General features: G+C 40.4%; 1 protein-coding gene across 2 annotated transcripts in view; it reads right to left on the bottom strand.

Annotated features, from left to right (window-relative positions):
- The window catches only part of LOC105563288 (limbic system-associated membrane protein), a 139,165-nt gene that overhangs the window by 70,770 nt on the left and 55,324 nt on the right, over positions 1 to 13,071 (bottom strand). Inside the window, exon 2 of one of the 2 annotated variants that reach the window (XM_012014754.1) lies at positions 6,402 to 6,479. The exons of the other annotated variant lie outside the window; for it this stretch is intronic. The gene's annotated coding sequence lies outside the window, so the exon portion shown is untranslated. The remainder of the gene's footprint in view (positions 1 to 6,401; positions 6,480 to 13,071) is intronic. 2 annotated transcript variants of the gene reach the window in all.

The raw sequence follows: 13,071 nt of genomic DNA, 5'->3' as shown, positions 1-13,071 counted from the left end.
TCAATTAAAAGATATCCTTAATTAAAAAATGTCGGTAAAACAGAGAGACTCCAGCATCACCTTAAATATGAATTGTAATCATTAAGCGTACACATAACTTTGGCATAACTTAATTGCGGCTTTGAGTGAACCTTTGTGCACCGTCTTTCGTGCATTTCGCACGAGGTTTTTCTTCCGTGTTCTATCCAACGAAGATCGGATCGATAGACAAGATTTTCGCTATTTGGCAACAACACCGTAAACATTGTGGTATTCGTTCCGGAAATCCCTGAGTGGAAAATTCGGTCAGCGAATTGAATTTCGTTGCCAAATATGTCAGTAGTTTCGAATAACGCTTGGGAACACGTTACAGGAATTCTATTTAAGGGGAACATGAAGAGAATGTATTCGTTCTTTCGAAATTGCTCGGACTGTGCTATAAGAAAAATAGCGTTGAAAATAAACTACAAAATTAAAATGGGAGTGAATAAAGCGTGTTTGTACAAAGTAATATAAAAGAAATCAGGGAATTGAGTTTTTATACGCGGACCGTGTCAGCGAGTGGTGTTAAACGTTTGCGCGAAGCCAGTCGCACGAACGCGCTCAAATTGCTCGCTAATCTCCAGTTCTCGGGTCGAAGGCGAAACTTTTTCGCACTGATCCGGAATGGTTTTTTGAGTCTCGCGAAGCCTCGGAAAAGGAGGATTGATTGACGCCAGATTTTCCCGGCTATTTGTACACGCATACCGAATAAATCGCAACCATTAAGAGTCGTTACGGATTGAAGGGAGCGTTTTGCGAGTTTGCGCTATAGATGACCCATTCCCAGTTTGCTAAGATTTTGCAGCAACTTCGCAAGTACCCTCTCTCGTTAATCATGGGCGATACTTGTCAATAGGAAGTTTAGGAAGGTAACTAGCGCGTAGTTAGAGTATTCTCCGCTTTGTTAATCGATGAAGGGCTTTTAGATAAAACTACAAAGCGTCGAAGAAATCGCCCTTGAGCGAGCAAGTTTTAATCGTGAGTAGATGTTCAATTAACAGCGAAGAAATTGGAGTGAGAGGTATGGTCGCGAAAAGTTTTTCCGTCTAATCGTGACAAGCAAGGTGCACGCCTTAAATGCAAAGTGTAATGAATTAACTTGGAAATTGTGGCGACGAAAATTTCTTTTTCACAGTTTTTTTCAATATATAACAAAATTATGATACCGGATTTATATTGACGGTTTAAAATACAAAATTGCAGTAAAAATGGGGATTCATCAACACACTCTCAAAATCGTAAAAAATCGCACAAACATGAATGTAAATCTAAAGCGCGTGAAATGAGTCGTGAATATTAAAATTGGTTAGAGATTCAAAAATCGTACGTTTACGCACTTTTTTCCGCGAACCCTCTATTTTATTCTAGTTCTTGAGCAAAAAGCATGCAGGAGCATTAATGGCGGTCGACGATAATAGATGGATAAGAAATCTTTGCGCGCGAGCAAACTTTCCGGAAAGCTGATCGTTAAGCTACTTTTTCGAAACTGGAACATTAATAGAAAGTAGGATAATATTTTATTCCCATATTATCCGTTATTCTCAAATCTTTGCATGAATATATCACAAATGTTAATAGTGGTTTCAATTAAAAGATAATTCTAATTGAAAAGCAGGGATACGTAGGAATTTAATCTTCTCGCTGACATTAATTACATTCGTGGCGCTTAATTTCTATCACGCTCGTTACATAAATTTTCAGCTGTCACCGTTTTATTGGAAAGAAAGCTATGCAATAAAATAGACTGAACATGTTAAAAACAGTATTTAATCTCGCAGTAATTATTATTATGTTATTCCGCTTTATCTTGCTTGGATTTGGATGAATGTGCAGTCTATTTTAATAAATGTCGCTTCATTTTTGTGCAGTTTAAACAAAATCTTAATTACATTCTCGTTTTCACTCATTCATACGCACACACTCTATCTTTCTCTCTCTCTCTTTCTCTGAAATAGTCATATGCATAAATTGTATAACTTTAACAGTGAAATATAAATATTTCAATTGCGCTGCAATATTGTGCATTTAGTGTTTACGTTTACTTAAGTTTGCGTTCCATTCGAATGGAGTTCTCCTGTGAGCGATTAGTACAAAACGGAGCGTGGAATATTAATTGACATCGAAATGGCAGATCCGCTCGATTTAGCATCGACGAAATTTCACGCCTGCGTGGCTTTCACATAGAAACGCGGTCCTTCGATCCAGTGTTATATCTGCCGCGCTTCGAAACTAACGACGTTAATGGACGTTGGCGTAACGGAGGGCTAATTATAACGACGTACCGTGTTATATTTTTCTGTCGTCCCGGGTGCGCCGTAGTCGAGGACATAGCGGTTATACCGAAACGGCACCATAAACTCGCGGCATAATGGCAGCCTCGTACCGCATTCAAGTTAAGCGCTGCATCTGCCTGCACGCATCGAATACGGTGCAGCCACGGTGCGCGCGTAACGCGCTTTACTCGTTTTTCCCTCTTTTATTTATTTATCTTTAACAAGGCCCGGCGATTTTTGGTTTCACCTTGCGCTGCCGGGCGCGCTTTTCCATATCCCGCATTTTACCCGATCCGCAGCGTCAATAACGCGGCGCTTTTGGAAAACTTCCAAACTCGCGCTCGGCTGCATACCACTCTCCACAGTTAATTCCAATTTATAGTTTACTGCATAAAACCGTGTAAATATATGCGGGCTCTTAAGTCGCGCCGCCCGCGTGGCTTGGGCAAGGGATCTATGGAAAAAAAATTTGCCCGCACGCCTCCCACAGAACGTCGTCCGCGCGCACACGATTTCTGATCTCTCACGATTGTTACTTGATCAATTATCCCTTTCTCCTCTCACAGCAGCTGCTGCAACAATAGTGTCATTGTGATGGATTAACGATGATATACGAGGTCAGTGTTGTTATTACTCACCGTACCGCAATAACCCGCACTCATTGGATATCACTGTCATCCAGGTCGGCTCGTCTCCGGTCTAGCATTTTTGTAATCCAAATTCAATAAAAATGCAGTTATTGTGATAGGCACTCACTGTTTCTTCGGTGTTCTCGTTTATTGACACTTGTGTCACGTGGCGAATCAATTCGCTTCGCGTTATCACTCGCGTAATGCTATTCTACAAGCGCGCCGGGCATTGTACACATCGGTATTGTTTAATAAGAAATGAGCTTTCCGCACAGTGGAATTCTTTCAATTTCGATCAGGATGGATATTGTTCGGTCGCATCGTAAAAAATGGCAATCGAGCCGTAAGGAGATGCAGTTCATTTAAATTTAATAAACGTGTTCGATAGTCACGTTATTTATACAGAAGTGTGCTGCTGCACGAGGCATATTAAAACAAGTTATATAATTATTTTTAATAGGATTTCTACGCAATACATATACTTTCTATACGTATCTTTGCGCATCAAACTTTAGAGTAAATACAAAACAGTGAATCAACTTTTTTATCCATTGACTCGCATAGGTATTTTTTGTGTCACTCTAACAAAGTTTTGACATCACGCAGATAATTAACAGATGCTCGTATATTATTACGGTAATCCATTAAGAGTAAACACACGGTATTACCTGCGATAAATCATTATAAATCTTTTGTCCTGCTACTATTCGAAAAAGAAAAAAAAAGAACTGCTGTCACATCTGTTTTGCGCACATGGTCTGTCTCTTGAGTTTGCGAAAATATAAAACTGTGCGTTCTATGTAAATGCTTTTGTTTGGAATAATCCTGTTTTACGGCTGTATGAAAAGTTTTTGTCTCAAGTATCACGTAGCGCCGTCGAGAACGTTAACTATGAGAAAGATGAGGTATGGTGTTAATGGGATGGAAGTTATCAGCGATATTATTGCACGCCTTGGCATCTCATCGTGTAGCTCGTTGTCGCGCGCTCTCGATAATGGACGGGCAATACGACGCATAGTATGCGTCGTAGTGCATAATTTACGCGCAAGCCACGACCATATTCGGTTAGATGCCTTTCTAGAGGTCGGGCATACTCGTGGATAACCCTTCAGGAATTTCTAATCGAAGCTGCTCGTCGTGATACACTTGGCGTGAATTCATAAGCATTCGGTCTATCGCGCCAATTATTAACGTGAACCTGAATGCCGAGGCGTCAGGTGCGTCGTGTTTGCGCTTTTCACGTTGGATTTTATTTTATAAAATTCCCTTTGATTTTCAATCGTTTATATTTCGAAAATTAATTAGGCACCGCATTAAAGTGCTATCCTGTCTAGTCCAGTTATTATTGGTGGCGACAGTAATGCAGAATTTAATATTTACGTTCATCACTGCAACGAATTTCGACGCAAATCGGAGACAATTCGCATTTAATATTTAGACTTTTAAATTTAGCGAGGGGTTTTCTTTTATTAATCATATCATTGCGGTGGTTTTCTTTTATTAAATATATCACTAGAGTTTCAGTAGGGTATATCAACGAAAAACGCAAATAAGCTGTGCTCATTGTCAGAGTATTCGGAGCCCCTCTAAGTTTAGGATGAGTAGCTCTGGTATTCCGCTCATGTGTAATTTGCGTTTCGAGTTCAAGGTTGGGGTTTCGTTGCAAGCTCTATTTGCAGATCGCGGACCAAGTTTTAGTGTTCCGTACGCAATCGCGTCCATCTAGATGTTTCCATCCGGATTCGCTCGTTTAACTCGCTGGATCCCGTTGACCCGTGCAACTCGACATGACACTCACGAGAACTACGTCTCCCTTGGGAATGGTAAGCCAAACTAACGGCGAACGCCGATGTGACCCATGCGTGGAGCGTGGTAACTATAGCCGAATAACTATACACGCGTGAATACGCACGTTAGCCGCGTCAGCAATTAAGGTAATGGCCGTGTAATCGTCGCGGTCGATTTACAGAAGGAATTTTCGATCCATGCCGCGCTACTACGTCTCTCTCCCTCTCTCGTTCGCGTTAGGCGGAAAATTGCCAAATCTCTCTCTTCCTCGCGTGCGCATCTAATTTACTTTAATATTAAATTAATGGCACGCGGAGTTTTCATTGAGCCAGACGATTGCCTTATTGCGTCGTCGCACGCAGAGTCGATTAACATGCAATATGACGCGTATTTGCATCAAATTGCATCTAGTAATTATTTTACAATTTGTTTACTATGACACTATGATAGCGCGAGAATTATTGATGCCGATGTAGAACTGCGTTGCGTACGTGCAGTATATATCCAGTTAGAGTTACTGGACGTATGTATACATGTGATACATAGCACTGCAGGTACGAGGATACATGTACATTAATTCGACCAACAATTAACGTAATCGGTCTTTATGGCCGCGTCGCGGGAGGTTTCTTAATTGCACAATTCCATGAAAAAATACACAGTTTCGCGGTATTATATCGATCACGCTGGCGTATACAAATGTTTCCGTACGACGGGAAATGATATTAAAAATTTGCAAAAAGAAAGAACGCAATAATCTCAGAGTAATTAATTACACTTAGCCCACCGCGTTGTTACCATTCTTGTCGCGCATTAGTCTAAGCATACTGATATTAATTAGTCGAAACATCGATGTAGTTTACGTGGTTGCGTGTGGTAATCGAAATGTTACGTTGAGTAATTAGCGGCAGGCTCAGGTGTAATCAATCAAGCGTCGTCCGCGAACGAGCGGCGATGCATAAATACACGAACGAAATAATCGCGTACACGTTCCTACATATTTATGTACACACGTGTATACACGTTTTGGGTGGGCATAAACATCCCCGACGCGTATACATTAACGTCACAGTACCCTAAACGCGTTCATAAAATCAACAATTAGGATAATAACGCGCGTGGGCTCGCGGAGCTAGGAAGGAGCGTTCGTTAACTGCGAATGACCGCTCGTCCATTCATCTTGATTTGCGAGACATTATTTGAACGTCGGCCGCTTGAGGGGGTGTCACGCGGCCTCGCCCGAGGAACATCAGTATTTATTTTCGGTCTGCTCGCATTTTGCAAATTTGCAAGTCGTAATGTGCTAATTCCGCATCGTGAATTTTAACGGGATTTGTCGGCGTAACTTGGTTACGTCGCGCGCGCCCTTCTTTATTATCCCAACCCACCCCGTTCGTACGACACATTTTTATTCGGCGTTTCCGCGGCTGCGGCAATTTGCGTCACTCCAAACGACAATTTGCGCGTCGCGTGCGGATGGTAGCTGATTAGTCGCTTTCGCATTGATTATCGAGCATAAACTGGCGTACGAAATTTCGATCACGTAGATACGCATCTGTATTCATCCGGCCGTTCGCACATACGCGCATTAGCGGCCTCGGCGTAACTTCAGACAATACGCGATGCGTAAATGTCGCTGCGTGTCCCTGGCAAAGCCGCGTATTAATCGAATACTTTACGCTATACTCACCGCGTGCTGGACATTGTGGAACTTTTTACGATGTCCCTCGACGGTACACGGCGAAATGTAACACTTCATTCCATTTAACTGCAACAAAAAAAGCACCGACAATTAGCGCGAAGTTGGGCGGAAATGTAGAAAAAAATTAATATCGACCGGAGATATCTGGGGTACGTTCCATTTAGCGGTCGCGCGCGACGCTCTTCTACAATCATTTCACCCCCTGTTGTTTAGCGAGTGCTAAACGAGCGCCAATTGGAACGCACTCCTAATTATACATTTGACGTCCGTAAAAAGGCAGGGAAGAGAGGCTACGTTGTAAATCTATTTATATCTGGCCGTTAATTCGCCGGAGGAAGAAGCACTGTTCGTTCAATATAAATCAACGTCGCGCGTACCAACTTTCAAGATCCTTCCGGCAAAAATTATTGGCAGGCGAAAGCTGTGTGTATCCCCTTTGCGCCGCTGTGGCTGTACATATATACACGTATACATATATACGACGTGGCTATGTATATACAGACCGTTCGATATATCTCGCTGTTAAGCTAGGATATCTCGTAGAGGATGACACGCCTGACGTCACGACGCGACGAGAGGCCCTGTCAAGTTGAACGTGGGCAACTGCTGTAGGTCACTTTTAAGGTAATTTGCTGCGCCAAAATATTTATTGTCGCCGCGAACTTGATGTTGCGCTAGTCGTTATTTTCTCAAGCCTGGAATTGCCCGTATCTTTGTTACGACGAGTATTGTTGACGGTCTCGCGACTCGCCTTAACACTAACAAAATATTTGCTAATCTTAAAGAGCAAGATTGGCGCGTATAGTGATGGGTCGTTAAAACAGCTGCGCGCCGTACTTGATAGCAACTATGTTAAGCCGAAAGCACCGTTTTCAGCTGCACCCATCTAGCTTCCGTGAACTTTAACCTGCCATGTTGACGGAGAAGCGTAAACTTATTACGGCACTCTCTGATGGACCACTTTTAGAGAGCGCAGGCTGAGTAGCCGTGGTACTCTTGCAGCGTGTTACGTAGATGGATTTACCGAAGGACGGTAGATTTGCTCGTGTATTCTAATCAGCATTAATTTCATTGTCATGATGCTATGTACGCGGATATGTCAACGCGCGTCTTGCATCGTCGTATTTCGCGTGGGATTTGTTATATCGATCCTAACGCGATAACTTCAATTATCGCATTACCGTTCAATTATCGAGATAGCTATTAGATGCTTGCGTTACGTTTCGTTAAACCTGCAATTTCATAAAGCCGTGATTTCATCATTTATGGGAGACGTATAATTAGTAATTAGTATCGATCTTTATCGCAATATGATCGATTCTTTACATATCGCAATCCTCTTATTATCTTCTTTAATACCAATAAATTGGAGCATTTGTCTGGGAGCTTTAAAATCGCAGGATAAAAGAATTAGACTTTGCACAAAGTTATTGGATGTTCTTGCGAAGGTAATCCTTGCGCTGCTTGGATTGCTCGTCTGCTTTAGTATGATTTAAATGCATGTACTTTATGGTAGAAACTTTAACAAGGGAATACAGTGGCCCTTTGTCACGTTTATTCGATTTTATTTCAAAGACGACATTATTTCGCAAATATAGTGTACCTGTACGTTTTTACAAATGAGTAATTATAACGTACTATTATGAAATTATTGTCACGCACAAGAGATATTTTTCGAAGTTATTAAATCGTTAGTCCTCTCAAACTTACTAAGTTTTTGTTTAATTATATAAATAAGATCCATATAATACTATGCAGAAGAATATCGCATACCCTTGGACATTGTTTCTAGAAAAACAAACGTCAGCGATATATGTGGGCTTTAATTAGATCACATATTTTGCTTAATGCTCGAGACAAATTCAATCGCATTGATTTACATAGGACCGTGACCTATATTTCCCTTGGAAAACTATTTTCCATTTCTCTCGTCGTCTCATAGCCAGCGAGTTTCATTTCCTTTTATTATTTCCTCGCACCCATGGAGCAGCAGCGAGCTGATTGGCGAGGAGTGGGCTGGTTGGGAATAATACCGCGACATGCTTCGCCGCTGTGCATATTGTATTTTCTACGCGTACCTACACCTTTTTCCTGAAACACGAGTATTCAATACTTTCAATTTTTAATTTTGATAATTTTTTGTAGTACAATGCTTTTCTTTCACGTTCCTATTTTCTCTTTCTACACAAGGCGAACCAAAATACTGCAAACGTTTTGTTTGGCTTGTATATTATGAAAATTAACTAAAATTCAATCAATTAACCTTTACGATGGACGAGTGAATTTATATGAGATGACAAATAATTTTATTTCTTACTTAATTCAGATATCGTTGAAAGTATTAGTCGGTTTGTCGTATACAAAGTTGTATTGTACAAATTAAATTACAATGAGTTGTCTCTAACGCATTTAATGTTTCGAATGCAAGAATAATTTTTTCCTTTAAGTGGTCAAGCCTTCTTTTTCTCGCGGCGTTATTAGAAAAAAACTTATTCTATTATTTCGACTTACTTTGAGTAGAATCGCTTGCTTCTCGGTTGTGTATTGTCTACTTTGTACACGATTCTATGTATAACTTGAAAAACAATGTAGAATAGCAGTTTGTGGACGCTATTTTCGAGCAAGAATAAAAAAAATTGATAGCCTTTTTTTGCCGATGTAAAGAATGTATAAAAAATCGTAATAGCACAAGTACAAAAAATGAAAAATATATTTAAAGAATAGGAAGTACAAAGGAAACTGTGCAGGGAACGTTTTGCTATTCACATGGCTTTGTTCAGTCAAATGGAAAGTAAACTAAAACTGAAATATAAAATTCGTTAAAAAACAATGTTCGATGAGAGCAAAAAAGAACGGCATTGAATCAACGATGGACCAGGTTTAGCTGATCGATTGAGTTTAGATAAACTATTGTGTTAAATGTTATGTTATCTGGAGTCTATCCACACTTGCTAAAAAATAAGAGGAGAAGATATTTTTTATAGTAATCGATCGGTCACCATTTATTGCGTTATACCTCCGGAAAACGGTTTTTTTAGTTTTTGTAAATATTTTCACTGTTGAAATATTCTGTTGATTAACAAAGATATCGAACGATTGTGTCTCTTGAGACACTGATGAAAATTGTGTTACAAAGATTCTAGCAATGCCAGGTTAAATTTTCTTTATCTGTCATTAGTGACACAAATGTAGTGTAAACAAAAGAAGGACTATTAGCTTTCTAGGATGAAAAACAAACCGGAAATCGGAATAGATGAATCTGAATGCCGAATTGCGCGGCATGAAAAATAAACGAGTTCTTCCGCTTTGCCCATCGTCGTTTTGTTTGGCACAAAGTAAACGATAGCGTAAATAGAAGAGTGGACAAGATAAACGAAGACGGCGAGATAGGCAGAAACGGCTGAATCGATTCGCGAACAGTCGAGTCGTGCCGACTGTACAGTCCACTGGTCAGAAGAGGCTTTGGTGCCTGCTTGCTTTGACGATAGTTTTTAGAAGTCGGAACCGTTCTGCTTACCGGCCATGTAATCTTCGGATCACTGATTTGGAAATATCTTCCATAGTAGTTGTACTTCCCAATCCGTGCAGTATTCTTCGTTTCGTCGAATAAGCTCGTTGACTATAGTTCTCTACTTCTCGCGGAATTATTATAACGTTATTTCCGCCACGTAACATAATGGCAAAATATGCATGAATTGTTTGCATTTATATTAGATATTATTAAAAAATACACGACTATGATTTCTTGAGAAATAAATAAAAGATCAGATATTCTTTTCTCATCTATTCTCTCACGTCATTATCGGGAGCATCTCAAAACCGAATATTAAGTACACTTCTACAATAATGCGGAAATTACTGAATAAACCGTAAATTTACGTCGGAAAAAGGTTGCAATAAATTCGATACCTCCAGTCGTTGCTTTCGATTCGATGATTCGAGGAGAGACTCGTGTTACCGAACGATTGAAATTTCTATTCTAGAAGCGTTGAAGAGGAATGCGTTAAACCCAACGATCCGTAAGCGTTTCAACATTCTTAGGTGAAGTTAGTGGAAAAAAAGCTTTGGCGACCTAACATCTAAGAAAGGAATTTTTTTTGCGAATTAAATAAAATTGACCCTTTGAGTTGAAAACTCTACAAAAATCAATCGTGAGGAATGAGTGAAAAATTCTGCTCGTGTTCAACTATAGATGGATTTTACGAGTGATTGATTTGAAAAATTATAAAATTAAATTTGGCGAAAAGGTTGCATGCGATTATATATATGAGAACCTTTATGTAATATAGAGAATAGCTATCTTCTAGTACATATAAAATTTTCTATAATTTAGTAGGTATATGCTTTATTTGGATCTTTAAGGGTGTTTTTCGACGATCTAAAAATTGGCTTCTAAAAATAGCCCCGATGTTTGGTGACGGCAGAATACATTTCTTTCATCCGCGACACTCGTGGCTTTTGAAATATTTTTCCCTTTCTACGTATCACGCATTGGTCTCACATATCGTCGTCCTCTCGCATCACTGTTCGATATTCCCTCTGGCTTTCGGAACTCGGCGCAGATAATCAGCGTAACGCGATTTGTTTTTCCACGTCCGTGCCGCAATCCCAGTTCAGTCGATGTCTTTAGCGGAGATTTGAAAAAAACCCGTTGGAATTGAACGAAACGCGAGAGACCCGCGGGATAACGAGAGAATTGCATTAGAGCGCGACTGTATACACGCGTGAGAAAGATTGTGCCGTTGCAACCTCCGTTCGTTCACGTAATTACCGATCATATTTTACTGCCCGAATGTGCGACGATCGGTACGGACAAACGATTACCGAGAAGAATTCTGAGAGCTTGCGAATTGCATTTTTAATAGTTAGTAGGAAGAAATTTAATAGGAAGATAAAGAGCACGTATAAAGTTGATTAAATTTTTTAAAAATATTTCCTCGTATTTGCATAGTGAAGTAAAGTATTAAAAATGTTATTAGTTTACCGATCAATTTTGATTAACAATTTTTATCATTTTTAACGATTGATCTTCTATTATTCCAAAATTATATGACGTTACTCTGAGCCTGGTCGCAGCACTGTGTCTCTCCGTTAGCTGTGTTCTTTGGCAAATATTAACTCGAAATATACGCGTCTCTATTTATTGTTGTATAAACGTACTCAAAACACAAATAATGGAGATATGATGCAAACCTATAACAAGGGTTTATAAATTACAATAAACATAAATTTGGTAAAATCCAACGTCATTTGTCAATCAGCGTCATTGTCAGATTGTGATTGTTCAGATTCAGATTATAGACTAATGAAAAGAAAGTGGCCACCGAAAGATACATTTTTCTACCAAAAGTTACCTCTCGATAAAATAATTCCACATTGCGTTGTATAGATTTTTTTTTAATTATCGGATATTTCGTTCCGCTAACAATAAGTTAAAACTTGGCGACGAGTGGCGGGAGGGAAAGGCGAGGGGAAAGAGCTATAATCAGCCACGCAACTACGCTGATGTATATCCGACGTGCGACATGCTCCCGTTGCCGTTCTATTTTCTCGCCTAATACAACAGGGCCGTAGTGTTTTCGCTACGTCGAGTCAGTCGTCATTTTCGTGCATGTTAACTGGCTGATAAAAAAAAATCCCGTGTCTGCACGGGTCCTGTAGTGCCTGCTGATAGATCAGCGGCGTGTTTTCCGCGACGTATGCAGCACGCGCCGACCGTGTTCTGACCCAATGCGACGTAGCGTGTGCTCTGCCGCCTTGATACGCCGTTGCACACCGCGCGACTCTCGCGAGAAGGCAGCGGTTTCCACCATAGATCGTCATTATCTCACGAAACGGTTGGAAAAAGAGGCAGAACGAAAAAAGAGCACGGCGCTCTTACAGTGGCGGCTGCGGGTCGCGCGCGTATCTTGCTTTGCGGCCCGCCGCCCTGAGTATGAAAAGTTACATACGCGCAGATAGGAAAATGCCCCCTTGCCTCTAACAACCGCAAGCGGTGACGTAATCTATAGGGACACCTACATTCTCGGTCTGTCTTTGTAGGAACGCGCGGGGGAGAAATATACATGTACGGTCGCAACGGGAGTAAAAAATCACGACTGCGAAATCGCCGTTTTTTGAGTTGGATAACTGCCACGACTGTCTCGAATGATTGATTCTTTAAATCGGCTACAAATACCGGGGGATAAAATAGGAAATACGCCGGCTGCAGTTTCGATAGGGAGATATCGATATTCCCAAAGTTGCTCAATATTGAAAGGATCGTTTGTTTGATCGCTGTAGCATTGAAGGGTTATCGCGGCAATTATGGAAACTCAGGAATCTAAGCGTAATAATCATTTGTGTAACGTTATGCATACGGAACTGCGCGATCATGGTACCGGTACAATAATACATCCGTTGCGCTTCTAATTAACTCAGCTGCTACTTCAATAATGAATAACAATATCAATTATGCTTCGTTATGTTGTGCCGCAATGCGTACAATTATTCGCGCGTAACATTGCATTGGCGTGTACGCATCAGTCATTAACAATAATCATAAAACTTACGGAACGAAATACATGGCAGGTTGCTTTTCGAGGATAGAGAGGCATTTCATTCCGTTAGAAGTAGTTTAACACAATGCATTTTGCAGGTATTATTTTGCTTTGTTAGG

This window comes from Vollenhovia emeryi, unplaced genomic scaffold (genome assembly GCF_000949405.1).
Source record: "Vollenhovia emeryi isolate VEMERY1.0 unplaced genomic scaffold, V.emery_V1.0 DF939178.1, whole genome shotgun sequence".
Classification (NCBI taxonomy): Eukaryota; Metazoa; Arthropoda; class Insecta; order Hymenoptera; family Formicidae; genus Vollenhovia; species Vollenhovia emeryi.
This window is presented reverse-complemented; position numbering and strand designations above follow the sequence as displayed.